We start from the raw sequence: 27,997 nt of genomic DNA, 5'->3' as shown, positions 1-27,997 counted from the left end.
TATTCTGATACTGCTTTAATGACCTCTTGGTGTCTCAGCTAAGAAGACCTGTCTCAGTTCTGCCTGGACATCTACCACAGGTACTTGCTCCTGCTCAGTGAGTGCCTCCGGTACAGGTGACACCGCTGGCTGCTCAGTGAGGCTGCCCTCCATTTGACTTGGGGTCCTACCTCACGTACAGAGCTGCTCCATAGTCCCCCTCAGGTGTAGACTGTCCCTGGCCTGCTCTGTCGCGCCGCTAGCCACTCCTCAAAACAGAACAGAACAGAACAGGTCAGGCATCTCCGGGAACAGCTCCCCTCCACCCTGCTCTTTGCCACCGGCGCACCAACTAATCACGCCTGCCCTGTCTGCGCATGCGCAGCAAGCCCCCGGCCCCACTTTTGATAGCTGCCTTTCAACTTGCCTTTCTCGAGGTCATCCCCAACAGCTTCAGAGGTAGGAACATGAAACTCGACAGATCAGACTTAAAAGGCTTACATTACTGCTGAAAAATGGCTAGATTTTTCTGTTTGGCCTTTTCTGTTCCACTAGAGCGATAATATTGCTAAAGCAATTGCTACGTGAGCATTTAAGACAGACTGAGCGACTTCACTTTCACTTTTTACTTTCATGCATTGGAGGAAATGGTAACCCACTCCAGTGTTTTTGCCTGAAGAATCCCAGGGACGGGGGAATCTGGTGGGCTGCCGTCTCTGGGGTCGCACAGAGTTGGACACGACTGAAGCGACTTAGCAGCAGCAGCAGCAGCACTGCATCTAACGGGCTTTCCAGGGGGTGCAGTGGTAAAGAACCTGCCTGGAGAAACAGAGAAGCAGGTTCGATCCCTGGATTTGGAAGATCCCCTGGAGAGGAGTGGGCAACCTACTTCAGTATTCTTGCCTGGACAATCCCATGAACAGAGGAGCCTGGTGGCCTACAACCCATAGGGTCAGCAAGTCAGCATGACTGAGAGTGCACACTTGCAGGCACATGCACACACACACACACACACACACACACACGCACCTCTAGTTACATGTCATGGTAAATATTTTATCTTTATTTATTGATAAAATAATTTGGTGAAGTTGTCCAATGGAGCCAGGATTAAAATTCAGAATTTTCTTATCTGAAATCTCACTCTCAAGCCACTACCACATTGCAGATCTAACTGACCGAGTATACGTGTTGGAAATCTCATTCTCCTTTCTCCCTAGTATCAGAGCTCTGAGTTTCTTGAGTTAATTTTTAGCTAAGATTTATTCTAGAACAATTCCAGAAAGTTTGACTTTATAGAAGCAGCTGCGTCAGTTCCCTTAATGTGTTATGAGTTATGACTCTGCTATATAAAAACTCTCGAATGTAGTCAGTCACCTTTTTGATATTTATGTTCTCCTTTTTCCCAATGACTAAAGGCTATGAAACACTATGAATATGCACTAAATACATCTTAGTGGATTGGTTTAAAAATTATGAAACAGTAAATTCCCTTTTGCATGTGAATAATTCTACAACAACCAGATAGCTTGTATTTAAACTATCTGCCCCCAAAACATTTCTACACTGTTGGTGGGAATGTAAGTTGGTGTACCCACTGTGCAAAACAATATGGAGGGTCCTCAGAAAACTAAAAACAGAACTGCTATATGACCCAGCAATCCCACTCCTGGACATATAGCCAAACAAAACTACAATTGAAAAAATACATGCTCTCTTATGCTCATAGCAGCGCTATTTACAACAGTCTAGATGTGGAAACAACCTAAACGTCCATCAACAGATGAATGGATAAAGAAGATGTGGTGTGTGTATAGCAATGGAATACTACTCAGCCATAACAAAGAATGAAACAGTACCATTTCTGGCAACATGAATGTGACTAAAATTATCACACTAAGTGAAGCAAGTCAGAAAGAGGAAGACAAATACCATATGATATTACTTATATGTATATTCTACAAAACAGAAACAGACTCACAGAGAAGATGTGTGATTAGCAAGGGAAAGGGAGGAAGGGAGAGGAAGGGACTGGGAGTTTGGGGTTAGTAGATGCCAACTACTAAATTCAGAGTGGATAAACAAGGCCCTACTGTATAGCACAGGGAACTATAACCAATCTCCTGGGATAAACCATAATGGAAAAGAACATCCAAAGGAATGCATATAACTGAGTCACTTTGCTGCACAGCAGAAATTAATACAACATTGTAAATCAACTATACTTCAGTAAAAAAAAATTAAAAATAAGAATAAAAGTAAACTAGCTTCCCCAAAGGGGCTTCCCCAGTGGCTCAGGGATAAAGAATCTGCCTGCAAGGGCAGAAGCTGTAGGAGACCCAGGAGATGCAGGTTTGACCCCTGGGTTGGGAAGATCCCCTGGAGGAAGGTGTGGCAACCCACTCTAGTGTTCTCACCTGGAGAATCCCATGGACAGCGGAGCCTGGCAGGCTACAGTCCATAGGATTGCAAAGAATCAGACACAACTGAAGCAGCTTTGCATGCACGCAGCTGCCCCAAAATGTATAACCAAAATTATAGATTTTAAAATACTTTTGGGATGAATTAATCTGACATAATTGCAATATATATAATGAGGATGACTTCTCTTTTTCAGTTATATTAAATTATTGTAAAATATAATTAAGATAAAATTTACCCTCTAACCACTGTGAAGTCATACAATTCAGTAGTGTTAAGTATCAATTCAGTTCAGTTCAGTTCAGTCACTCAGTCGTGTCCGACTCTTTGCAACCCCATGAATCACAGCACACCAGGCCTTCCTGTCCATCACCAGCTCTGGAGTTTACCCAAACTCATGTCCATTGAGTCAGTGATGCCATCCAGCCATCTCATCCTCTGTCATCCCCTTCTCCTCCTAACATCCCCGTCTCCTCCTAACATCCTCCCAACATCAAGGTCTTTTCCAATGAGTCAACTCTTCACATTAGTTGACCAAAGTATTGGAGTTTCAGCTTCAACATCAGTCCTTCCAATGAATACTCAGGACTGATCTCCTTTAGGATGGACTGGTTGGATCTCCTTGCAGTCCAAGGGACTCTCAAGAGTCTTCTCCAGCACCACAGTTCAAAAGCAACAATTTTTCACCACTTAGCTTTCTTCATAGTCCAACTCTCACATCCATACATGACCACTGGAAAAACCATAGCCTTGACTAGACAGACCTTTGTTGACAAAGCAATGTCTCTGCTTTTTAATATGCTGTCTAGGTTGGTCATAACTTTCCTTCCAAGGAGTAAGCATCTTTTAATTTCATGGCTGCATTCACCATCTGCAGTGATTTTGGAACTCAAAAGAAGAAAGTTTGCCAGTTTCCCCATTTATTTGCCATGAAGTGATGGGACCAGATGCGATGATCTTAGTTTTCTGAATGTTGAGCTTTAAGCCAAATTTTTACTCTCCCCTTTCACTTTCATCAAGAGGCTTTTTAGTTCTTCTTTGCTTTCTGCCATAAGGATGGTGTCATCGGCATATCTGAGGTTATTGATATTTCTCCTGGCAATCTTGATTCCAGCTGTGCTTCTTCCAGCCCAGCATTTCTCATGAACGTAGCATTTCTCATAGCATTTCTATGTACTCTGCATAGAAGTTAAATAAGCAGGGTGACAATACACAGCTTTGACGTACTCCTTTAAGTATACTCACATCTTTGTACAACCAATCTCAAAAATTCTTTTCATTTTGCAAAACTGAAATGCACACCCATTAACTCATTTCCCCTCCCTTTGAGTCCCTAGCAACTAACTAACCTTCTATTTTCTTTCTCTATGAATTTTTACTACTCTAGGTACTTCATGTAAGTGGAATCATACAGCATTTGCCTTTTTGCATCTTGCTTATTTCACTTAGCCGAATGTCCTTAAGGTTCATCCATGTTGTAGCAAGCATTAGAATTTCCCTCCTTTTTACGACTCCATTGTATGTATATACCACAGTTTGTTTATCCATTCATCCAACACTTGGATTGCTTCAATCTTTTGGCAGTTATGAATTATGCTGCTATGAAAATGGTTGTGCAAACACCTCTTTGAGACTCTGTTTTCAATTCTGTCAGATATATACACAGAAGTGACATTGCTGAGTCATATAAGAATTATATTCTTAATTTGGGGGGAACTGTTACACAGTTTCCATGGCAGCTGCATCATTTTATATTTCTACCAACAGTGCACAAGGGTCCCAATTTCTCTACAAGGTGATTCCACTTTTTCTACTATCTCAATGTCACCACATCTTGGTCTCCATCTTTTTTTATGCTTCCTTATCAATTGTAAAAACCCTATTTTACACATTTTTATTTACCTTTGAACAATTTTTTAAAACTAATATTCACTCACTGAGTGCCTACTTTTGATGATGGGAATTTTTTTTGAATGAATAAGCTCTAGCCCCTCAGCTCTAGAACCTCTCTAGTATAAAACATATAAAAATACTCCAAAATTATAATGTGATATTAAATATAATCATATAATATATGTCACCTGATATACATGTATAAAAGGAATTCCCAGATGGCTCAGTGGTTAAAAAAAAAAAAAATCCACCTACCAATACAGGAGACACAGGTTCAATCCCTGGGTCAGGAAGTTCCCCTGGAGAAGAAAATGGCTACCCACTGCAGTATTCTTGCCTGGAAAACCCCATGGACAGAGGAGACTGGTGGGCTACAGTCTATGGGATTGCAAAAGAGTCAGACATGACTTAGCAACTAAACAACGTATTTAAAAAAAAAAAAAACCCTGTAAGAATGTTAGCTGATGTTTTGAAGAAAAGACAGCGTTATGATTGGATATAGACTGCTGAGAAGGAGTTTCAAGTCCAAAGAGCATAAAAGAAAAATTCATTATTAAACCGGCAATTTTATGATACATATTATATACAAAGGCAGATGGGTTTGAGAGATTGGGACTGGGTTGGTCCCAAAAAATATTAAATGTCATGCAAAATTCTTGTTTATGTTTATATCATGTAATTAAAATTCCATTCATGAAAATATAAAATGAAAGGAGGATAGACTCCACTCCCCAGAGATTAGCTGCCTCTTGTACACCAAGCCCAGCCCAGACCCAGGCATACAAAGTTTAACGCTTAGACCATTGCAATTTAGCCCAGTCCTCTGGGACTATGAAGGGTCAGGAAGTAGACATACCATGGTCAATCTGATTTAGAGTATTTTTAAAAACCTACCAACCATGCCTCCATTAATCTGAACATGTCATAGAACCACTGCTGGCCTAATTAAGGGCCTCCCTATAAGGGGCATTTTCCACTGGTCATGTATGGATTTGAGAGTTGGACTATAAAGAAAGCTGAGTGCAGAAGAATTGATGCTTTTGAACTGTGGTGCTGGAGAAGACTCTTGAGAGTCCCTTGGACTTCAGGGAGATCCAACCAGTCCATTCTAAAGGAGATCAGCCCTGGATGTTCATTGGAGGGCCTGATGTTGAAGCTGAAACTCCAATACTTTGGCTACCTGATGAGAAGAGCTGACTCATTTGAAAAAACCCTGATGCTGGGAAAGATTGAGGGCAGGAGGAGAAGGGCACAACAGAGGATGAGATGGCTGGATGGCATCACCGACACAATGGACATGGGTTTGGGTGGACTTTGGGAGTTGGTGATGAACAGGGAAGCCTGGCGTGCTGCAGTTCATGGGGTCACAAAGAGTCAGACACGACTGAGTGACTGAACTGAACTGAACTGATAGACATTCCTGAAAGAGAATCTTCACCAAACTTGCATGGTTAAGTTCAATCACAGAAAACTGATACAGATTCCAAGGACATCTGAATATACAGTTCCATCAAATTATAAACCCACACAGACATATGTGTCATATATATATGGCAGGTAGAGTTATATGTATATAAATATATGGGGGATATACATCTTTCAAAATTATTACCAAGATTATATGTGTGTGTGTATATATATATCCTAAAGAAAGAATGAATACCATAGAAAAGAGGATGCATGCATATATGCTAAGTCACTTTAGTCATGTCCAACTCTTCAGTCTCATGGACTGTAGCCTGCTAGGCTCCTCTGTCCATAAGATTCTCCAGGCAAGAATACTGGAGTGGGTTGCCATGCCCTTCTCCAAGAATAGAGGATAAGTAGATGTTATTGGGAGGTATGTATATTCATAGAATGGATCAGTGGATCTTTGGGGAAAAGTCATTACTTCTTGCATTTATAAGGCAAGTTCACTGAATGATGTTTTGGGGAAGTTCAATTTTAAAAGATAATACACTTTCCACATAAAAAGCTAACTATTAAGTAGTAAATCATAGATCACAGTTAGTTAGCATTACCAAGATAGCAGAAAAGAGCACTTTTCAGATGCACAAAGTAAGAAATTTACTACCAAAATAATGTTACCACGTGTCTGATTATTTTTACCCATGGAAAGAAAGTATGATACACAAGTCTTTCATTAATGTTTGGATGCATATGGACTCACCTTATTTTCTCTATCCCTGGAGCCAACACTTGTGTAATTATTTGATATATATAATTTTTTTATCAAAAGCATTGGTGCACATCAGTGAGAACTTTCAACCACCTTGAAAATGACTTTTAGAATATTTCATTAGCAGACTGTCTTTCAGAGCCTGAGTTGACATTCATGTTTCTTCATACCAGTCTTTCATCCATAAAACCCTTTGTTCTGCTGAACAGTTTTCAGACAATGTAGGCAATCAAAAAAAAAAAAAAAAGGAAAAGGAAAAGAAAGAAAGAAAGCATCCATTCCAGCATTTGATCAGTCTTATTCAAATCTCATCTATTAATAATCTTTCGAAACCTAAGAATTTTATTTCCCTTCTTTCAGGATCATATTTTTTAAAAAGCCTCCCAAGTTTAATGAAATGGGAGTTTGATATGTCACAGGAATGAGGCACAATTCATGGTTATATTTTACCCACTTCTGTCACTTTCAATAAAGTATACAGGAAATAACTGCTATGTTCAGTTAGAAGATTTATTTTTAATTATAGAAGATTGAATTTTCAGCACTCAAACAACTGGGGGAAAAAAATACTCAATTACTTAAATAGCATTTTATACACGCCAAAAAGATAATATGTTCAAAATGAATAATTCAGTCAGATATTGAAGCAACGTATTTCTAACCTGTCCTATAAAATGGGTGTGTTTTGGAACCACAAAGACTCAGGACTATGTAAAACATGGATAACCACTGTGTCTAGTCTCCACAATGCAAGAATCACATTGACTGCCCCAACCCTTCCAATATTTATGTGCAAAATATATATATCATTTCAGCTGAGGTACTTAGGAAGCTTAAAAATGGAGCTATTCCTAAACAAGCAAAATTTTACCATGTCTTGGCATGTGAAAGCACATAATCTGTGAAATATGCAAATTTCAAAGCAGAAAATCCTGCTTTTCCTGTGCAACTATGCCTACTAATCCCACTACCATAATTTAAACAACCATTTGGAGCATTTAGTCATAAGGGTTAAACACAAACCATTAAAAACAAAGAAACACTAAGTTCAGCTTGATTTACTATCCTTTATATATTTTGCTTCAGCCTGTTGTATAAAGAGTCCTTTAGGGGCCAAACTGGAATTTGCCAGATTCTTTCTCAGAATAGAGATTTTAATTTCATCTTTTGTTCTATACTTTAAAATTTCCAAGTTTCATTATGTTTTATTATTTTGTTATTCAGGCTAATTTGCTTTTATCATACTTCATAATATTATGGTTTGAGAATGAAATAAAGAGTAAAATTTGGTTTCAAATTATGTATCTTTGAAGAGAGAAATGGGAATTGTCAAAAAGAAATTAAAGAGTTATAGAAAAAGCAAGATTCTTTTTTATACTTTTCTTTCCAAAAATGTTACTAAGAACTTCTAAATATGTCAAAATACTTCTTAAACGAGAGAACCATATTTAAAATGCTCATAAGAGTACCTAAAAGCAACTTTCAACCCCCTTCAGCCAGTTAGACAGGAAATACTTCTGTCAGTCTTAGAACTCAAACATTGTAATATCAGGATGGAAATGGAACCAGTTAAGACTGGAGAAAAACTACTTTCTAAGAAAGCTTTCCAAAGAAGCTTCATGGAGAGAAAAGAGTTTAGCAATAAACTTAAATTCACATGAGAGATATTCCAGCATTTGTGCAAAGCTGATAAGGCTTCTCAAACAAGAACTGAACTTTCTCGGGATAGAAGGGGTTAAAACTCATTTAAGGAAGACTACTCATGGGAGGAGCGAATGGAGCAATAAACTGAGATGTATAACACATACTGAAGAGGGATGGGGCCATACTGAAGAGCTAAATAGAACACAATAGCTGACTGCGTTCATGCATTTGGATTATGCCTCTGGGATGTTTTTAGGGTTTTGGACATTTGAACATTTTGTATTCAAAATTTTTGCCGAGCACCTGCTATGTTTCAAACACTTCATTAGGCACTGGAGTTATACAGATGATGGTAAGACTTACAGTTTTGCAACTTGACAATGGTGAGAAAGAGATACACAAACAGTAGAAACCATACTTGGAATTTTTAATTTTGACCTTTTCCCAGACTAGCAATCTGCAGTACAATTCTCTCTTGATGCTGGGCAGAGGCAGCGAGCGGCAGCTCCCGTTACTCCATGACTGGAGTAAACAGTGGATAACAGCTACAACCATCATGTACCTAGACAACCATTCTGTTTTCACTTACAGTACAGAATTCAATAAATTACATGAGTCATTCAATAATTATAAAACAGGATTTGTGTTGGACAGTTTTGTCCAAGTGTAGGCTAATGTAAGTGTTTGGTGGGTTAAGTGTATTAAATTCTTGGCTTCATGGTGGGTTTTTCCGGACATAACCTCACTGTAAGCTGAGGAAGATCTGTAATGACATCTAAAGCAGAATCCCTACTCTCCAGGGGGGAGAGAGCATGTTGGAGAGCTCACATGCATATAAATGAACTTAGCTACAAATCAGAAATGGACTCACAGACTTAGAGAACGAACTTATGGTTGCCAGAGCAGGGGAGGATTTGGGGAAGAGATAGAGAGTTTGGGATCAACATGTACACACTGCTATGTTTACAATGGATAATCAACAAGGGCTTACTGTACAGCACGGGGAACTCTGCTCAATGTTCTAAGGCAGCCTGGGTGGGAGGAGAGATGGGAAAATGGATACACATATAGGCATGGATGAGTCCCTTTGCTGTGCACCTGAAACTATCACAACATTGTTAATCGGCTATACTCCAATATAAAATTACAAACTTTATAAAAAAGAGAGAGAGAGTAGCAGTCAGGGTTTCTGCCCTCCAGCCCCTCCCTGCAAAGCCCCAGGATCACATCCCAGAGCTCCTTCAGGCAGCCTCCCAACAAAGCTCTCCCACAGCAGGTTCTAACAGTTGCACCCTCCTCCTGCCCCGTTAAGCAGAGGAACCTGCCAGCATCACCCTCTCACCAGCCCTGTTGGAAGGCACTGTCGCACGGAGCCTCCCCGCCCCTTTCCCACACCTTGGTAAACCATCTCTTTATTAAGCTCTCCTCATATGACGCAGTTTGAGAGTGTGATCTGTTTGCGGCTGGCAGCCTGGGAGACAACAGTTCTTATCTCCCTCTCTCGCTCACCAACATTTGATGCCACTGTCCCCTCTCTTCTTATCTCTGACTCTTGCTGCTTAGTCTCCTTAATGAGTCTGTCTTGGTGTGGTCAAGAAACAGTGACAACGTTTATCTTCAACAGCCCTCCCACGTAAACATATACTCTGAGTAAAAGCAATGTGCTCTGATGGAAACACGGCTTCAAGACAAGATCCCTAGGCAGGGCCTTTACTTGTCACACACATACACGTACAGAATCCAAATTAGCTTTGTGAGGTAAAAGTCCTGTTTTATGACAAGTCAAGGACAATTTAAATATAAAAATTCTTCTCTCTACCCTGTGCATTGTGTGGCTGTGTTAGGCAGCGAGCATACTTCCCTCACTGGCAGGAGCACCTGCTCAACCACAGAGAGCAACATTCTCCTGGCATCAGCAAGACAGCTCCTTAAAGGACTCCTTATTCCTTCTTGCTCTTAGAAGGGGTCACATGACCACCAAGATGCTGCTTAGGTTTGGAGTATGTAAAATGTTGATAATACGTCATTTGACGTACAGTTCTCTGTCTCAAAAAAAACTTGTATGACTATGCCTTGATTTCTAACTGGCAGAACAATTCTCAGAGCTTTCTGAGATGCTTTTCCTGGGTTATATTCCTCAGATTTGGCTTGAATAAAATTTTCCAGTTCTTTCTTAGATCAACTGATTGATTTTTTCTGACAGTTTTATACCCCTCAGTTCAGTTCAATTCACTCGCTCAGTCATGTCCAACTCTTTGTGACCCCATGGACTGCAGCACACCAAGCTTCCCTGTTCATCTCTTTATGCCTCTAGGCACCTCCAAAAAATAAATTCTGATTTACTCTGGCTTCTCTTCCTCTGTTTATCCCTTAAATTCTGTTTCCTTCCAGAGTTACATTTGACCTTTCCCATGCTTTTCTCTTTTTATTATATAGACTCTTCCTGTGAAGCTTCACATCTGTGACTCTGATTTCCAAGTCAGAGGAAATGCTCAACACTTTCAAATGCTTAGCATAATAATACTAGTCCTCTCCACTGACCTTCAGTCCCAAATATCATTCTGGGTACTGGACAGCTCCCTTTAGGAGTCCTCAAAGGCCTCAAACAACAAATTCAAAATCGAATCATCAAGTACCCTCTAAAACTTACTCCTTCTCTTGTTCCATATCCTATTGAATGGCACTGGTCTCCGCTCAGAATTCCCAGGCACAAAGCTATGAGTTGTCCTTCATACCTCTTACTCCATTATCCTTCACCCATTATTTGAGCCAGATAGGACTATCGGTTCTGTCCTCTTAAATACATCTCGAATCTATCCCCTCTTCTTTCCTCAGTCTCACTGCCTCCTAATTATACTGCTGGAATCAAACCTTACTCTTCTATAATCCACCTTCCATATCACTTCTTTCTGATGTTTCTAAAATAAATCTTATCCTATCACTCTCCCATTTTATTCTTTAATGACTACATATTACTTTCAGGATAATACATTCAAGCTTTCCAGAAAGACTTGCAAGACCCTTGCCTGCATTTTGATAGATAAGCCTGGTATCTATGGATAGATGGAGAGATAGACCTTACTGGTTCTAGCTCTCTGAAGAAGGCTTACTAATACAAGCTGTGACCTACGATAGAAGTACAGTTTATATCACCAACAACTGCAGCACAACACATGCACACATACACATCAAGTATACAACTAAACTAAAACCAAATCTCATGCCAATTATTTGTTATTATAGGTGCTGAACTGCTGAACTCTTTTTTCTATTTTATTATTAATGCTTGTGTAACTTTTAAAATTACTTCTATGATTAATTAATAGATTTGACTTTCAATTAGAAAAACAAAATTATGTAATGTTAGTTGAATCCATTTATTCCAAGACCTTCTTCTGAGATTGCAGTCTTTTTTCCTGGCTTTTGTTTTGATTTCATTTGATTGAAATTTTACAGTAATCAAGTAGATCCAAAGACTACTTATATGTTATTCTTCTCAAACCTTGAAATTTTACTTATTATTATAGTATTTGCTATTATTATTTATTTTCTTTTTCAGCTTTGTAAACTTTATCACAAATTGGTATCTGATATATAATGCAAATTGACTGGAAATGCTCATTTTTTTCAGAGCAGACCTCAATCAGTCAGCACTTCCTAACACAAAAGCTCTGGTGTGATATTCCACCAATTTATTACAATTTCCTCAAAAAGAGATGATTTTTAAAGTTATTATTAGAAGTCTACCTAATCATGAACACAAATAAATAAAACTTAGTCATATGGTTTTATTTCAATATAATAAGTTTACATTTTATTGTGTTTGATTCTGTGGCATATCATTATTATTTTTATAAAGTGATTGTTAACTACCATCAGTATTTAATTCAGATTCATTGACTATTATTATGGCTATTTAATTATCAACAAAGCAAATTATTATTTAACTTTAATAAATGAAAATATATGAGTGCAATTAATTTTTCAAATAAAAGACATGCATTTTTTATTTTTATTGATAAACTATTTTTGATGTAATAGTTTTCCACTTAATGGACTATTTGAAGGAAGACTGATATCAATTAATATGTCTATTAAGCACCACCATTTTCAAAAGTGATCCCTAATTATCTTGCTGTAGGCTATTTTGATAAATGTGAATGAAGTATCTGTGTATTTTTCCTACAACTAATATATAGCAAGAATTAAATTGGGCATTCCTTGCTTATATAATTTTTATCTAATTATATAGCCATTAGATATATCTCTCAAATGCTCAATAACTCTCTCTTTACAATCAACTCATGTTTAATTAAAAAAGCAGTGATGAACTTGCTAACTCTGCATTAACTACTCATTTGTGATATAAAATTAATAGCGGGTCTAAATTATCTTAAGTGATTTAAGGATTTCCAATATACTCTCCCAACTTCAAAGGTACTTGATTCAAACAAACAGGAAATAAAAACATCATTAATTAAACATTTTCCTGTTAAATAATAATGCTTGCATTTCTATTTATTTTAATCTTAGAATATATTAACAATAAATTTACAAAACAAGAAATACAAATGACTGGTGGTTATATAAAATTTATTCAGTGCTGTTTATATATAGTGAAATGTAATTTAAAATAAAAAGGAGGAGGGAAACCTATTTTGCTCTGAGTTTCTACCAGAAATAAAGACCAACCTGTGAATGGGGTTGTTACACAGTTTGCCTTTCTGTCTGTCTCTGCCCTGCTTCTCTGCTTCCCATTGGACTTGGAAAGCCAGTTGACCTATAAAGCAGTGTGGACCAAAAGCATGACCCAAGAGGAACATTCATGATGCTCTGACCCAATGATATTATTTATCTGGAAGTTAAAATATGAGAAATAGAGTGTATAAAGTTGATAATAAGAGCAGAAAGCAGTAAGAAATATTAGGTAAGACATCAAAACGGAAGAGTGCTGAAGAATAGTAAAAATTCTCTCGGCAAATTTCAAACATACAATAAAGCATTGTTAACTATAGTCACCATGCTGTATGATGACTTATTCCTCTTATTACTTACATACCCTTTGACCAATGTCCACCCATCTCCCCCACACTCACCGCCTGGTAGCCACCATTCTACTCTCTGCTTCTAAGACTTTGACATTTTTAGATTCTACATGTAAGTGAGATCATATGCTATTTTTCTTTCAGTATCTGACTTATTTCACTTAGCATAATGTCCCCCAGGTTCGCCCATGTTCTCACAATGGCAGCATTTCATCCTTGTTTGTGGTTCAGTAATACTCCAGTGTGTATATGTATGTCTGTGTGCCTGTATGTATAATTTTTTATTCATTCTTCTGTTGAAGTGTGCAGGTTGTTTCCATGTCTTAAATGCTATAAATAACACTGCAATAAACATGGGGATGTAGATATCTCTTCAAGATAATGATTTTACTCCTTTGGATAGATACCCAGAGGTGGGATTGCTGGATCATACAGTAGTTTTATTTTTAGTTTTTTGAGAAACCTCTATACTATTTTACATAATAGCTTTGTCAATTTACTTCTCACCAACAGTATATAAAGGTTTCCTTTTCTCCACATCTCACCAACACTCATTATCTTCTTTTTTTAATGATAGGTATCTTAACAAGTGTGAGGTGATACCTTATTGTGATTTTAATTGCATTTCCCTTATGATTATTGATATTGAACTTCTTTTCATATATCTATTTGCTATTTGCATATCTTCTTTTTAGCATATATCTATCCAAGTCTTTAGCCCATTTTTCAATTCAGCTATTTGTTTTCTGCTATCAAACTGTTTGAATTCCTCTCAGTCTTTTCTACTGAATATGTCATTACTATACATAAAAGCTAAGATTTTTTTAATTTTAAATAAAAAGTTAAAATATATATTTTTTGAATCTCTTACTGAGGGCAGAAGATTATCAGATCTGAGAGCTAGAATTGTACTTCATCTCAAAAATCTTTCCTCTATCACATTCAGTGTCCAACTCCTTGGTGATTGGCTTTTCTATGATCCTATGAAGCCCATTAACACAAATAAACAAAAATAAGAGACTGTTAAAATAAATTATAGTGTGATAGAATTCTATAGACTTAGTAAAAGTGGCATTATAACAGTATTTTATTAGCTTAGAAATATGAAAATGAAGTAATAAATCACAATATAAAACTGTCATCCAATATGTGTGGTTTCTTTTGTTAAAAATAAAGTGCATATTTTAAATATCTGGTAGACAAATATATAATCTAGATAAGTACTTAGGACCAACATGTTAAAAGTGTCACTTCTTAGTGGTGAAATTGTGATTGATTTCATTTTCTTATCTTTTGCATTTTCTAAATTTCTAAAAGAATTTTCTAAATTTCTCCTCTAGACATGTTTAACTTGTATAATCAAAACAAAGTAAAATTTAAAAATATGAAAGCAATGTCTGTCCCTAAGTGTTTAGGATTACGCTTTTCCCTTACTTTTTTGTGACAAGCAAGTATTACTTTTATCATTGAAAAAATATATAATTTCAAAATAGCATAGGTAAAATATAAAATGAGAGAATGCTTGATTCCACATGAGACTTTAATCAGGATTATGATACACTATTAATATATCCTACATAAGCAACTCTGTTTTTAAAACACACCACTATAGAAACAACTTTTACAAAAAATATAGTACTATATAAGCTTGTTCAGGGGCAAGGATTTCCAGTGACAAATTGATCTTTAAAACCTCTGTAATACACAAAGGTTTTATACACATACACACACACACATACACACACACATACACACACACACATACACACACACACATACACAGTCTTCCCCGGTGGTTCCAACGTAAAGAATCTGCTTGCAATGCAGAAGACCCCAGGTTTGATCCCTAGGTCAGGAAGATCCCCTGGAGAAGGGAATGGCTACCCACTCCAGTATTCTTGCCTGGAGAATTCCATGGACAGATGAGCTTGACAGGCTATAGTCCACGGGGTTGCAAAGAGTCGGACACGACTGAGCAACTTCACTTTCACTTTCACACACACATATATATATACACAGACATACACACAGAGAAGCCTGGCATGCTGCAGCCCATGGGGTTGCAGAGAGTCAGACATGACCTGGCAACTGAGCAACACCACACACACATACACACACATCGTCTTTATCATACAACTCAATAGCAAAAAAAATAAACAATCCAATTTAAAAATGGGCAGAACTTAACAGTCATTTTTCCAAGGAAGACATACAAATGGCCAACAGATACATGTAAAAGTATTCAACATAGGAAAATGCAAGTCAAAGCCTCATTGAGGTATCACTTCACACCTGTTAGAGTGACTATTATTTTTTAAAAAATAAGTGGTGTGTTAGTAAGATATGTAGACAAGGGAACCCTTGCACACCATGGATGGAAATGTAAATCAGTACAGCCATTATGGCAAACAGTATGGAAGTTCCTCAAAATATTAAATATAGGACTACCATGAGGTCTAGTGCTTCCACTTCTGGGTATCCATCCAAAGGTACTGAAATCATGGTATTGAAAAGACACCTGCACTCCATGTCCATTACAGCACCATTCACAATAACCAAGAAATGGCAGCAACCTAAATGTCCGTCAGTGGATGGATGGATAAAGAGCATGTGGTATATACAGAAAGAGGAAAATCAATCAGGCTGAAGAAAGAGGGAAATCTGCCATTTGTGACCACATGGCTCAACTTGAAGGACATTACGCTTAGTGAAATAAGCCAGATTCAGAATAACAATATTATAATATCATTTATATGTGGAATCTAAAACTGTCAAACTCATAGCAGCAGAGAGTGGAATGATGGCTACCAGGGGCTCTGGGTAGAAAACTGGAGAAATGCTGGCCAAAGGGTACAAACTTTCAGTTATAAGATGAATAAGTTCTAGAAAGATATATATTTCAGTTATAATGATGAATAAGTTATACTCATCATACAACATGATGAGCATAACAATATTATACTGTATACTTGAAACCTGCTAAAAGGGTAGATATTCAGTGTGCTCACCACACACGCAGAAAAGAAGGTGGTAACTATGTGAGGTGATGGATATGTTCATTAGCTTGATTGTGATGGTTCTTTCACACTGTATGTGAAAATCAAATTTTCAAATTTTACACTATATATATATATTTTTTAATTGTCAATTATATCTCAGTAAACCTGGGGGAATAAAGAGAAAGTCACATGATGGAGATAGAAGAACACAGCAACGGGAAGCCACCGCAACGAGAAGGCTGCGCACCGCGACTAGAGAACAGCCCCCACTGGCCACAACTAAAGAAACCCTCACAGCAGCAAAGGTCCAGCACAGCCACAAATAAATAAGTAAATAAACGCTTAAGGAAAGGAAGCGTTATGGAATGAAGTCAGAAAGAGAAAAACAAATATTGTACATCAATGCATATAGGTGGAATCTGGAAAAACGGTAGGGATGAATCTATTTGCAAAGCATAAATAGAGACACAGATGAGAACAAATGTATGGATACTGAGGGGGAAAGGTGGTGGGGCGGGATGAATTTGGGGACTGGGACTGACTTACACACTGCTGACACTATGGGTAAATTAGGTAACTAACGAGAACCTACTGCACAGCGCAGAGAACTCTACTCAGTGCTCTGTGGTGACCTAAATGGGGAGGGAATCCAAAAGGAGAGGATATAGGAAAGCATATACCGGATTCATTTTGCTGTGTAGCAAAACCTAACACAACATTGTAAAGTAACTGCACTCCAATAAAAATTAATTTTAAAAAAATTTAAATGAGGTAAAGACAAAAATGATAGTATGAGATTATGAGCATGTTCAATGTACAACGAAGAAAGTGGGGAAAATTGGAGAATATTGTGGTCAGAAAAAACAATCTCTGACAATGAAGACATTTTGGATTATTGCCACTTAACTATGAGCAAGAGAAATAAACTCTTTATGTAACGGGATTAGTCTTTGTATACAAATAGAAATGTGTACTGAAAAAACTCTTGCAAACTCTTGAGTAGATCAGTAGATCTTATTTAACCTATGAATAAAAGATTTCCAAAGAGTAATAGAAAGCAAAGATAAGACTTTACCAGTCTATGATGATTTACCAGCCAATCCCTACAGAGGTTCTATCTTAATTATTTTCTACAACTTACAAAGCTGCCACCAGGAAAATAATTGTGTGATGGCTTATGAAATAATTGTTCAGCTCTTCAAAACACAGAAAACCAAGAAAATCCAGAATATAGTCATCCATTCATCCAATTATTCTTGTAACAAAACATCATTTACCAACATATCCCAGAGATTAGCACCCAGAAGTTGCTCCATGAATCAAACACTTAAGAACTGAGCATTGGGACTTCCCTGGTGATCAGGTGGTTAAGACTTCACCCTCCAATATAGCTGTGCATGTTCAACCCTTGGTTGGGGAGCTAAGAATCCCATGTGCCTTGTAAGATTGTAACAGAAGTAACATTGTAACAAGCTCAATAGAGGCTTTTTAAAAAATGATCCACATCAAATTTTTTTTTAATTTTTAAAGACACAGATGTGTATAACGGACCTTTGGACTCAGAGGGAGAGGGAGAGGGTGGGATGATTTGGGAGAATGACATTCTAACATGTATACTATCATGTAAGAATTGAATCGCCAGTCTATGTCTGACGCAGGATGCAGCATGCTTGGGGCTGGTGCATGGGGATGACCCAGAGAGATGTTATGGGGAGGGAGGTGGGAGGGGGGTTCATGTTTGGGAACGCATGTAAGAATTAAAGATATTAAAATTTAAAAAAAAATTTTTTAAAAGAACTGAGCATTGTGCTAATAGTAAACTCATAAAGATGAACAATGCACCATTCAAAGCACAGAAGAGCTCACAAATTAGAAGAGTTTGAAATGTGAACAAAGAGCTATAACACATGTTAATGCTGGATATGTAGCTATGAATATAATTCTACTTTTCAAAAAATTATTTTATTATGATTATGTAAATTCAGATTAACCTGGGCAAACATGGACAGAGACTGGCAAGAATCATAAGCATCAATAAACAATATCCTAATCAAGTTAGAGCAAGTTCCAGAAGTAATTTTTATACCTATGTACAATTTAAAGACTGTTTAAAGACTGACAGTCATACCCATCACAGCTTAACTCTGGCTTTTCCTCTGGGGTCACAAAGAGTCAGACACAACTGAGTGATAAACACTTTCCTAATGGGGCTAAACAAGCTATGCTGTGCTCAGTCGCTAAGTCATGTCCAACTCTTTACAACCCCACGGACTATAGCCTAGGAGGCTCCTCTGTCCCTGGAATTTTCCAGGTACAAATACTGGAGTGGGTTGTCATTTTCCCATTCCAGGGGATCTTCCTGACCCAGAAATCAAACCTGTGTCTCCTGAATCTCCTGCACTGCAGGCAGATTCTTTATCACTGAGCCACCTGACACAGACTTCATTTCTGAGCAAGATTGATACGTCTTGAGTCAGCACTGAAAATCCTAGTCAAGCTTTCACATCAACAGTATCTGAGGACAACTGAGAATAATAAGCCTTTTAACAACTTGCACGGAATCATTTTTAAAAAGAAAAACAGTAAAAGGAAAAAAGAGAATAAAAATAAACATATGACCTTGGCTCGCCAACTTTTATCAACACACTGCTTGTTTGAACCATGTCCCATGGGTCTGTCTGCACAAGGGGGACTGCTGCTCTCCTCTGTAAGCTTGGGATGCCTGCCTCTCTCCCCAGTCCCAGCCCCAGCAGGGTGTCGACTTGTGATCAACAGAGAAATAGATCACGGAGAAGTGGGCTATTTTTCCACATCGCCTGTTTCCCCGCAACTGCCTTTTTCCCGGTCTGGAAGAAAAGTCTCCATGACAACCAAGTCGCTAACATTCGCTCCCCACCAGCTGACTTGCTTGCCTCCCAAATGATCAGCTGGATATTGTGTTAAAATTATTTTACAGCGGCTGGCTAATCTGCAGGGATTATTTGTCTGTTTATTTTTTGAGAAATGGGCTCCTTGCTGAAACTTCTTCAGTGGGCCTAACTTATTTTTCTCATACTTTAAAAGCATAATCTCAACTACACAGAACAAGCTTACGCCAACATTAGAGAGTCACCTCCCAGGAAATAAAATATGAATGTGAAGCTTCCTTTCTCATGCAAGTGCTTCGAGGGCAGAACCAAGCTTGATTTTTCTTTCCCTCCTCAGGTGCCTAACACATGGTCTGGCAGGTGGTATACATAAAATGAATGTTGAATATCTTATCACCCGAGATTCTCCAAACAGAGTATTTTATGTTTAGGTTGATGGGTTGAGGCAGAATTAACCTCCTAGCAATGTAATAATCTTTTTGTTTTTAAAAATGTCTGCCTATGAGAAAGGCAGGAAACTTACAGCAGAGTATTAGTACATGGTAATTGTTAAGACTGTGCCTATAAGAAAAACTGGAAGGGGGCTTCCCTAGCAGTCCAGTGGTTAAGAATCTGCTTGCAATCCAAGGGATGTAGGTTCGATTCCTGGTCAGGAACTAAGATCTCTCATGCCATGGGGTAACTAAGACCACCTACCACAAAGAAAGACTGGAAGGAAATATACTAAAATATTTATAACTGTTATGTTTAATGAAAGTGAAGTGAAGTCGCTCAGTCGTGTCCGACTCTTTGCGACCCCATGGACTGTAGCCTACCAGGCTCCTCCATCCATGGGATTTTCCAGGCAAGAGTACTGGAGTGGGTTGCCATTTCCTTCTCCAAGGGATCTTCCCGACCCAGGGATTGAACCCGGGTCTCCCACATTGTAGGCAGATGCTTTACTGTCTGAGCCAGAGCAGGGAAGCCCTATGTTTAGTAGATAGAAATGTGGAAGTATTTCTTCTGATTTTTCTCAACTTAATTTTTTCTTTTTTGTTAACTAAATGTATTTTCCTTTTCAGTATTATCTTGGTTTTTTGCAGGGGCTGTAACAAGATACTATTAACCAAGTAGTTTATAAACAACAAACATTTGTTTCTCACAATTCTGGAGGCTGGGAAGCCCAAGATCAAGCTTCCAGCATGGTCACATTTTGGTGAGAGCTTTCTGCATGGCTCATAGTCAGCCTGCACCTTCTCATTTGGTCCTCATACGGTGGCAACAGTGAGAGATCTCTCTGGGGTCTCCTTTATAAAAACATTAATTCAATACAGGAGGGCTCCACTCTCATGACCTGAGTTCCTCTCAGGCCCCACCTGGTAATACCATCACATCACCATTAGGAAATTCACCATGTGAGTTTGCGGGAGACACGAACATTCAGATCATAGCAAGTATCTACTATGTTCAAGCCACCGTGTTGTTGCTTAGTGGCTAAGGCATATCTAACTCTTTTGCGACCCCATGGATGGTAGCCTGCCAGGCTCCTCTGTCCATGGGATCTCCCAGGCAAAAATACTGGAGTGGGTTGCTTTTTTTCTCCTCCAGGGGATCTTCCCATCCCAGGGACTGAATCTGCATCTCCTGCATTGGCAGGCAGGTTCTTTACCACTGAGCCACCAGGGAAAGCCCAAAGGCACCTTGTGTGCATGTGTGTGTGTGTGTGTGTGTGTGTGTGTGTGTGTATGTAAGTTGCTCAGTTGTGTCCGACTCTTGCAACCCCAGGCAGACTATAGCCTGCCTGGCTCCTCTGTCCATGGAATTCTCCAGGCAAGAATACTGGAGTGGGTTGCCATTCCCTTCTCCAGAGGATCTTCCCAACCCAGGGATTGAACCCAGGTCCCCCATACTGCAGGCAGATTCTTTACCATCTGAGCCACCAGCAATCCTCTAAGGCAGATGTGCTGTGCTGTGCTTAGTCCCTCAGTCATATCCAACTCTTTGTAACCCATGGACTGTAGCTGGCCAGGCTCCTCTGTCCACAGAGATTCTCCAGGCAAGAATACTGAAGTGGGTTCCAGGGCACCATCAGTTCAGTTCAGTCCAGTTCAGTCACTCAGTCATGTCCGACTCTTTGCAACCCCATGAATTGCAGCACTCCAGGCCTCCCTGTCTATCACCAGCTCCCGGAGTTCACCCAAACTCATGTCCATCGAGTCGGTGATGCCATCCAGCCATCTCATCCTCTGTCGTCCCCTTCTCCTCCTGCCCCCAATCCCTCCCAGCATCAGAGTCTTTTCCAATGAGTCAACTCTTCACATGACATGGCCGAAGTACTGGAGTTTCAGCTTTAGCATCATTCCTTCCAAAGAAATCCCAGGGCTGATCTCCTTCAGAATGGACTGGTTGGATCTCCTTGCAGTCCAAGGGACTCTCAAGACCAACACCACCAGGGCACCATACTATTCCCCAAATAAGGAGGATTAACCAATTGCTCTGGAGAAGGCAATGGCACCCCACTCCAGTACTCTTGCCTGGGAAATCCCATGGATGGAGGAGCCTGGTAGGCTACAGTCCATGCGGTCGCTAATAGTCGGACATGACTGAGCGACTTCACTTTCACTTTTCACTTTAATGCTTTGGAGAAGGAAATGGCAACCCACTCCAGTGTCCTTGCCTGGAGAATCCCAGGGACGGGGGAGCCTGGTGGGCTTCCGTCTGTGGGGTCGCACAGAGTTGGACACGACTGATGCGACTTAGCAGCAGCAGCAACCAATTGCTCTCCTATTCAGAACCATAAAGAGAAGACGTGAACTAGATAGAAAACAACTCTTTAGAAGAATTATTTACCCTGAAATGCATGATAACTGGTGTTATGACTATATGCTGTGGTGTGATGAAATGAGACAGGGACCTCTCCAATCAGAAAGGGAGCTTGTGAAGAAGGATGAAACATCTTTCCCCTTCTCTAAAGACAGATCTGATCTTGGTTAATGTTCTTGCTCTTTCTCCTGAAATAATGCAGGAAGACATATCTGTACTGGCTTCTGGAGGACAAGTAGGAACTAATTAGTCCAGGTAAAAACAAAATAAAGGCAGAAAAATATTCCATGTAGAACCGTATAGAACGAAGAGCATGTTCAAAAAGCTGGATGATTATGAAAGCGTGATGACACCGCAGAGAATGCAATTTTTGCACCTACTCACGGAACTGGAGGCCGGGGAGAGGCGATATCCACGCAAAAACTATTAAACAGACTTATTATATACAGACATTGAACTTTATACTAAAGAAAAGGAGAGGTACAGAAGATTAATGCACATTTGTATTTTATAATAATCTCTGCGTCTGCAACATGGAAAGTAGATTTGGGGAGAGAGGAATAAATGCTAGAAAAGACCAGTGTGCTTTGCAGGAGAGGATGTTAGCCCGCACCAAAGCTGATATAGAATGAATGGGGGGGGAAAAGTAAACAGAGACATTTTGGAGGTAGAATTGATAAGAGTTGGAGATTTATTGAACATGAGGTTAACAGAAAGAAAGGATCAAAGGAAACTTCAAATTTCTGACTTGAGCTGATGGACAGAGGAGGCAAAAAGTGACAATCAAAGAAGGATGCTTCAGTGATTTCTACATAAGTTGAATCTGATCTGTTTGTGAAACACTCAAATGGATATAAAAAGCTAGCAACTCAATGTGGGACTAAGGCTGTGTGTGTGTGTGTGTGCATGTGTGCATGTGAGTGTGTATACATGAGTAACAGAGAAACAGAGTAGCCCACGCCCCTTAATGCCCCAGCCATATCTAGATTTGTAACAGTCTTTTGGGTGTCAGGGGCTTTCCAGGTAGCTCAGTGGTAAAGAATCCTCTTGCCAAGGCAGGAGATATGGGTTCAGTCCCTGGGTTGGGAAGATCCCCTGGAGGAGGAAATGGCAACCCACTGCAGTATTCTTGCCTGGGAAATCCTGTGGACAGAGAAAACTGGCCCACTACAGTCCATGGGGTTGCAAAAGAGTTGGACATGCGTTAGCGACTACCAACAACAAATCTCGGTCTCAACGGTACAAAATCACTCAGCAGTTATAAGATGGTGAGGTGTATTAGAGAGAGCGAGACTTTCAAGTCAGGTACACCTTAGCTTTTATCTCAGCTCCACTACTTACTGGATACAAAGATGCGAGGCAAGTTATTATATTTGAGTCCACTCCCCCTCCATCAAAAATGGAACTGCTGATCCCATAGGCTTAAGTGAGATTATATGTAAAAGCATTTGGCACACAGCAGCCCCTCAGTTATTCTTTATTTTCTTAACTCAGTTTCTAGCGGTCTTGGCATTCTCTCCCTCCATCTCCCTCTTTTTTTCTCCAGTACCTCCCTGACTCCAGTTTCCACTTTAACTCATACTGTTAATAAAAAGCATTATTTCAATTACCTGATAAAGAAAAAATTCTGCCCCCGTGCCCCCATCTTCCCTCTGTACTGTCTGGCCCTGCATGTGTTTGTAATCCTCTCCTGGCCTTGTCTACATCTAATTTACTTCCTTTCAGTTGAATGTTATCACAAGACAAGAATTGTTCTCACTTCATGTTTACTGCAAATAGATAACCATTATCTCCAATGGGCCTGCTTGGCTCTATCTTAGGTGGTTCACATTCTGCAACTTGTTAATTATTTCATTTTATTTCTCTACATCAGGTTGGTTCCTTTCTACACTGATACTCAGATAAAGAGATGAAAACAAGTTTGTACTTTCATACGCCTTTTCAAACAGATTACCACTGGAAACAAGCTGAGGCCCTTAAAATTTGTTTTGATTGTAAAGTTCAATGAGCACATCAAAATTCTCTGACTGGCGAAGACAAAGACTTTCACATTCCCCTTTACAGGGAGGTGAGTTAATTTCAGTGAGGGATCTCAGTCAAGTGAACCAAGGCTGGGTCAGTTCCGGAACACATGGCTCCTTCATATGAGGGGTTATCTAGGGCAGCAGCCAGATCATGAGGGATCAAAGGGCAAGGCTCAGGCAAATCCAGGAAAGAGAATAGTGGCCAGAGAAGAGAAAGCAGTTGCCTTATTCAAGGAAAGGCGTTAGAATGAAAAAAGAAAGGAAACCAGTACTCTGGAATTTGGTAAACAAAAGATAGATGGAGAGGATTTAGGTCACAAACTGTGAGCAAGGGACCAGTGTATTTAAAGTACCCTCTTCAGGGATGATGGTTAAATATCTGACCCCACTCCTAAGCATGTATCTGGAGAAAACCATAATTTGAAAAGATATGTGCACCCTATGATCACAGCAGCACTATTTACAAAGCCATGACGTGGAAGCAGTGTTCATTGACAGATGAATGGATGAAAATATAATACATATATACAACTGAATATTACTCAGCCATAAAAAGGAATGAAATAATGCCATTTGCAGCAACATGAATGGACCTAGAGATTACCATACTAAGTGAAGTCAGAGAAAAATCATATGATATCATATGATATCACTTATCATGAAATCTAAAAAGATGATACAAATCACTTTATTTACAAAACTGAAACAGACTCACAGACTTCAAAAACAGACTTATGGTTACCAAAGGGGAAAGGTGAGGGGGGTGGGGGTAAATTAGGAGGATGGGATTAACATATATACACTACTATATATAAAACAGATAATCAACAAGGACCTCCTATATAGCATAGGGAACTCTACTCAATAATAGCCTGCACAGGAAGAGAATCTGAAAAATAATGGAGATATATATATATATATATATATATATATATATATATATATATAACTGAACCACTTTGCTGTACACCTGAAACTAATACAACATTGTAAATCAACTATATCCCAATATAAAATTAAATTAAAAATAAATAAATTACCCTCTTCAGGGATGATGGTCAAATACCTGAAAAGAATATAACTCAAACTGAAGCAGATAAAGGCAGGTCCTTTTTTCTCATCCTGATTGTGACTTTTCGATTCTGTTGACCTGAAATAAATAGACTGTCTGATATGTCTCTGAAGATGGGTTTATTCATGATCAGCAGAGAACTGCAATTCAGGGTCTGCAACCATGGCAAGCCTCAGGCAAGTCCCCCCACAGCAAGAAAAGGAAAACATTTCTATAGAGAGGAAAAAGAAGCTGGGAGGCTCATAATAAACAGAGTCCATGGCTGGTCATTGGCTGAGTCCTTGCCAGGAAAGAAGAGGAGGTGTTCTCCTTCCTGCTGGGCTTGGCTCACCCCACTGGGTGAACCCTCCACCTACTGATCTCCCAACTCTAATCAAGGTTTCTGTTTATTAACTTTTTACAATTTCCATCCAAGAAAAGTATACAAGAGCCTACAGAAGACTGCCCCAATAAAAAGCCTGCACTTTATCTATATCTGTCTCACATTTCACTTTACCCTCTGCTGCTGCTGCTGCTAAGTCGCTTCAGTCAACTCTCCACTTCTGTTTCTACCTCCAGCCCCCACAATATGGACCTAAACCATTCAGTTTCTTCTTTGCTTTGCTTTGATTACTCTGTGTACGTGTGTGTGTGTGTGTGCGCGCTCGCTTGTGGGCGCACTAAGTTGCTTCAGTCGTGTCCAACTCTGTGCGACCCCATGGACTATAGCCCGCCAAAGCTCCTCTGTCCATGGAATTCTCCAGGCAAGAATACTGGAGTGGGTTGCCAAGCCCTCCTCCAGGAATCTTCCCAATCCAGTGATCAAACCCACATTTCTTATGTCTCCTGCGTTGGCAAGTAGATACCACTAGTGCCACCTGGGAAGCCCCTTGACCACACTATCCAACTAAAAATTTCATCTGTTCCTCTCCTCAGCTATATACCCCATACATCTCTCTGCCGATAAGAGGTCTGAAAGGAAATATAAAGAAGAAACAGCCTCCTCCTCCTCCTCCACCTCCTCCTCCTCCTCCTCCTCCTCTTCCTTCTCCTCCTCTTCCTTCTCCTCCTCTTCCTTCACCTCCTCTTCCTCCTTCTCCTCTTCCTCCTTAACCTTGTAAATCAGCTCTACACAACAGAACTGAGAAAAAAGGGAACCTGCTTTTTCTGAGCACCATCTAAGTGCCTAGCACTTAAATACTTGACAGGCCTTATCCTTTTAAATCCCCACTATGCTTCAATTTCACAGTTAGCAAAGCTGGAATTCCTTAAAATAACAAAGCTGGTAGATGGAAGAGCTAGGATTTAGACACTAGTCATTCTAACTCCAAACCCAATTTTTAACAAATCCTAATTTATGAATTGCATTTTGATGGTACAATATGAATCATCTCTCCACAATGTCCTCCATCACCCAGCTATTTTTTCCTTTGCTGAGTGTCTTTCTGATCCACCACAGCACAAAGTGAACCAGGGAATCGTTCTAGAAAGCAAATATTGGATTGACCAAAAGTTTTGTCCAAGCTTTCTCACTACGCCTTATGAAAAAACCTAAACAAAGTTTTTGGCCAACCCAGTACATCCCAACCTCTTCATTCAGAACTCTGGGTCTCTGGTATGCTTTGCTTTGCTTGTGCATTCATTGAAATATAATATATTTTGTGATATGAATTCAGGAGTGGCATTTAGAGACCTAAAGCCTGACACTTGGCTTTAAAATCCTATCATGAGATAAATATCCTTCTTGTATGCCAAGAGGAAAAAAATCAAGATGAAAAAGCAATGCATTTAATAATCATCCCAATGAACAGGAATGAAAGGAGCTGTGTGGCTGGGCTGATGCCAAGTCACCTCTGCCCTGTCTGATGCCAATCCACCACTTCTGTCTTCAGCTGTTTATTCAGTCCAAGGGCCTCACTCCCTGTTTGATATGCATCCCATGGGTTGCCAGGGCCAGACATCCTGAAATAAACCATCAAATGGACTCCAGGCAAACTTCTTGTTCCTGTTATGAATTTTGAGAAGTACAGAGAACCATCTGCAGACCAGAGTGTAGTCCTTTTAGGCATACTGAGGCAAGGTCAGCTTCCCTCTTCTGGAGGATGTATCTCCCCTAGTCCAGGAGCAAAGAGCAGAGGTGACACCTTCCGTGTTTATAATCTTGTTTGCAGCCTGGTTCAGAAAAAAGATAGTAGACTTTGTAGTTAGAAAGTCGTGGGTTTAAGTCTGAGCTCTGCCACCTACTCTATCTGCAAACCTTATAACACGCCACCTAAATATGTGTACATCACACATAATATAATGACATGTGTCTACCGTTAGGGGCTTCCCAGGTGGCGCTAGTGATGAAGAATCCATCTGCCAATGAGGGGGACATAAGAGCTGCAGGTTTGATCCCTGAGTTGGGAAGATACTCTGGAGGAGAACATGGCAACCCACTCCAGCATTCTTGCTTGGAGAATCCCATGGACAGAGGAGCCTGGCGGGCTACAGTCCATAGGGTTGCAAAGAGTCAGACACAAGGGAAGCGACTTGGTATGCACGCACACACACTCATCCACTATTAGAGTATCATATAGACAGTTTCATGGCCCTAAAAATCCTCTGTGCCCTGTCTGTTCATCCTGTCAACAAGCGATCTTTTTACTGTCCTCATTGTTATGCCCTTTCCATAACGTCATATAGTTTGTAGCCTTTTCAGATTGGCTTCTTTCACTTAGTAATATGCACTTAAGTTTCCTCCATACCTTTCATGGCTTGACAGTCTTTTGTTTTTAGCATCAAATCTACTGTTTACAGTGGTGAACATTTTTTAAACAGAAAAATCCAACTGAGATTTACTGCATCAGAGTTTTTCCACATATTTTAACCTGGTCCTCAGGGTGATTCTGATGCACATCTGGGTCTGATAATTGTAAATATTTCTCCCAGATTTAAAAAGCATATACATTATAGCCAGACAAAACTATAATTTGAAAATATACATGCACCCCTATGTTCATAGCAGCAGCATTTCCAATAACCATAAATGGAAACAACTTAATGTCCATCGACAGATGAGTAGACAAAGAAGATGTGATAGATCGGTAGACA

General features: G+C 39.4%; 1 pseudogene; it reads right to left on the bottom strand.

Annotated features, from left to right (window-relative positions):
* Window positions 1-15: 15 nt before the first annotated feature.
* Window positions 16-27,658, bottom strand: LOC138418496 (SNRPN upstream reading frame protein-like; annotated as a pseudogene).
* Between the last annotated feature and the right edge of the window lie 339 nt (window positions 27,659-27,997).

This window comes from Ovis canadensis, chromosome 14, assembly GCF_042477335.2.
Source record: "Ovis canadensis isolate MfBH-ARS-UI-01 breed Bighorn chromosome 14, ARS-UI_OviCan_v2, whole genome shotgun sequence".
NCBI classification, from domain to species: domain Eukaryota; kingdom Metazoa; phylum Chordata; class Mammalia; order Artiodactyla; family Bovidae; genus Ovis; species Ovis canadensis.
This window is presented reverse-complemented; position numbering and strand designations above follow the sequence as displayed.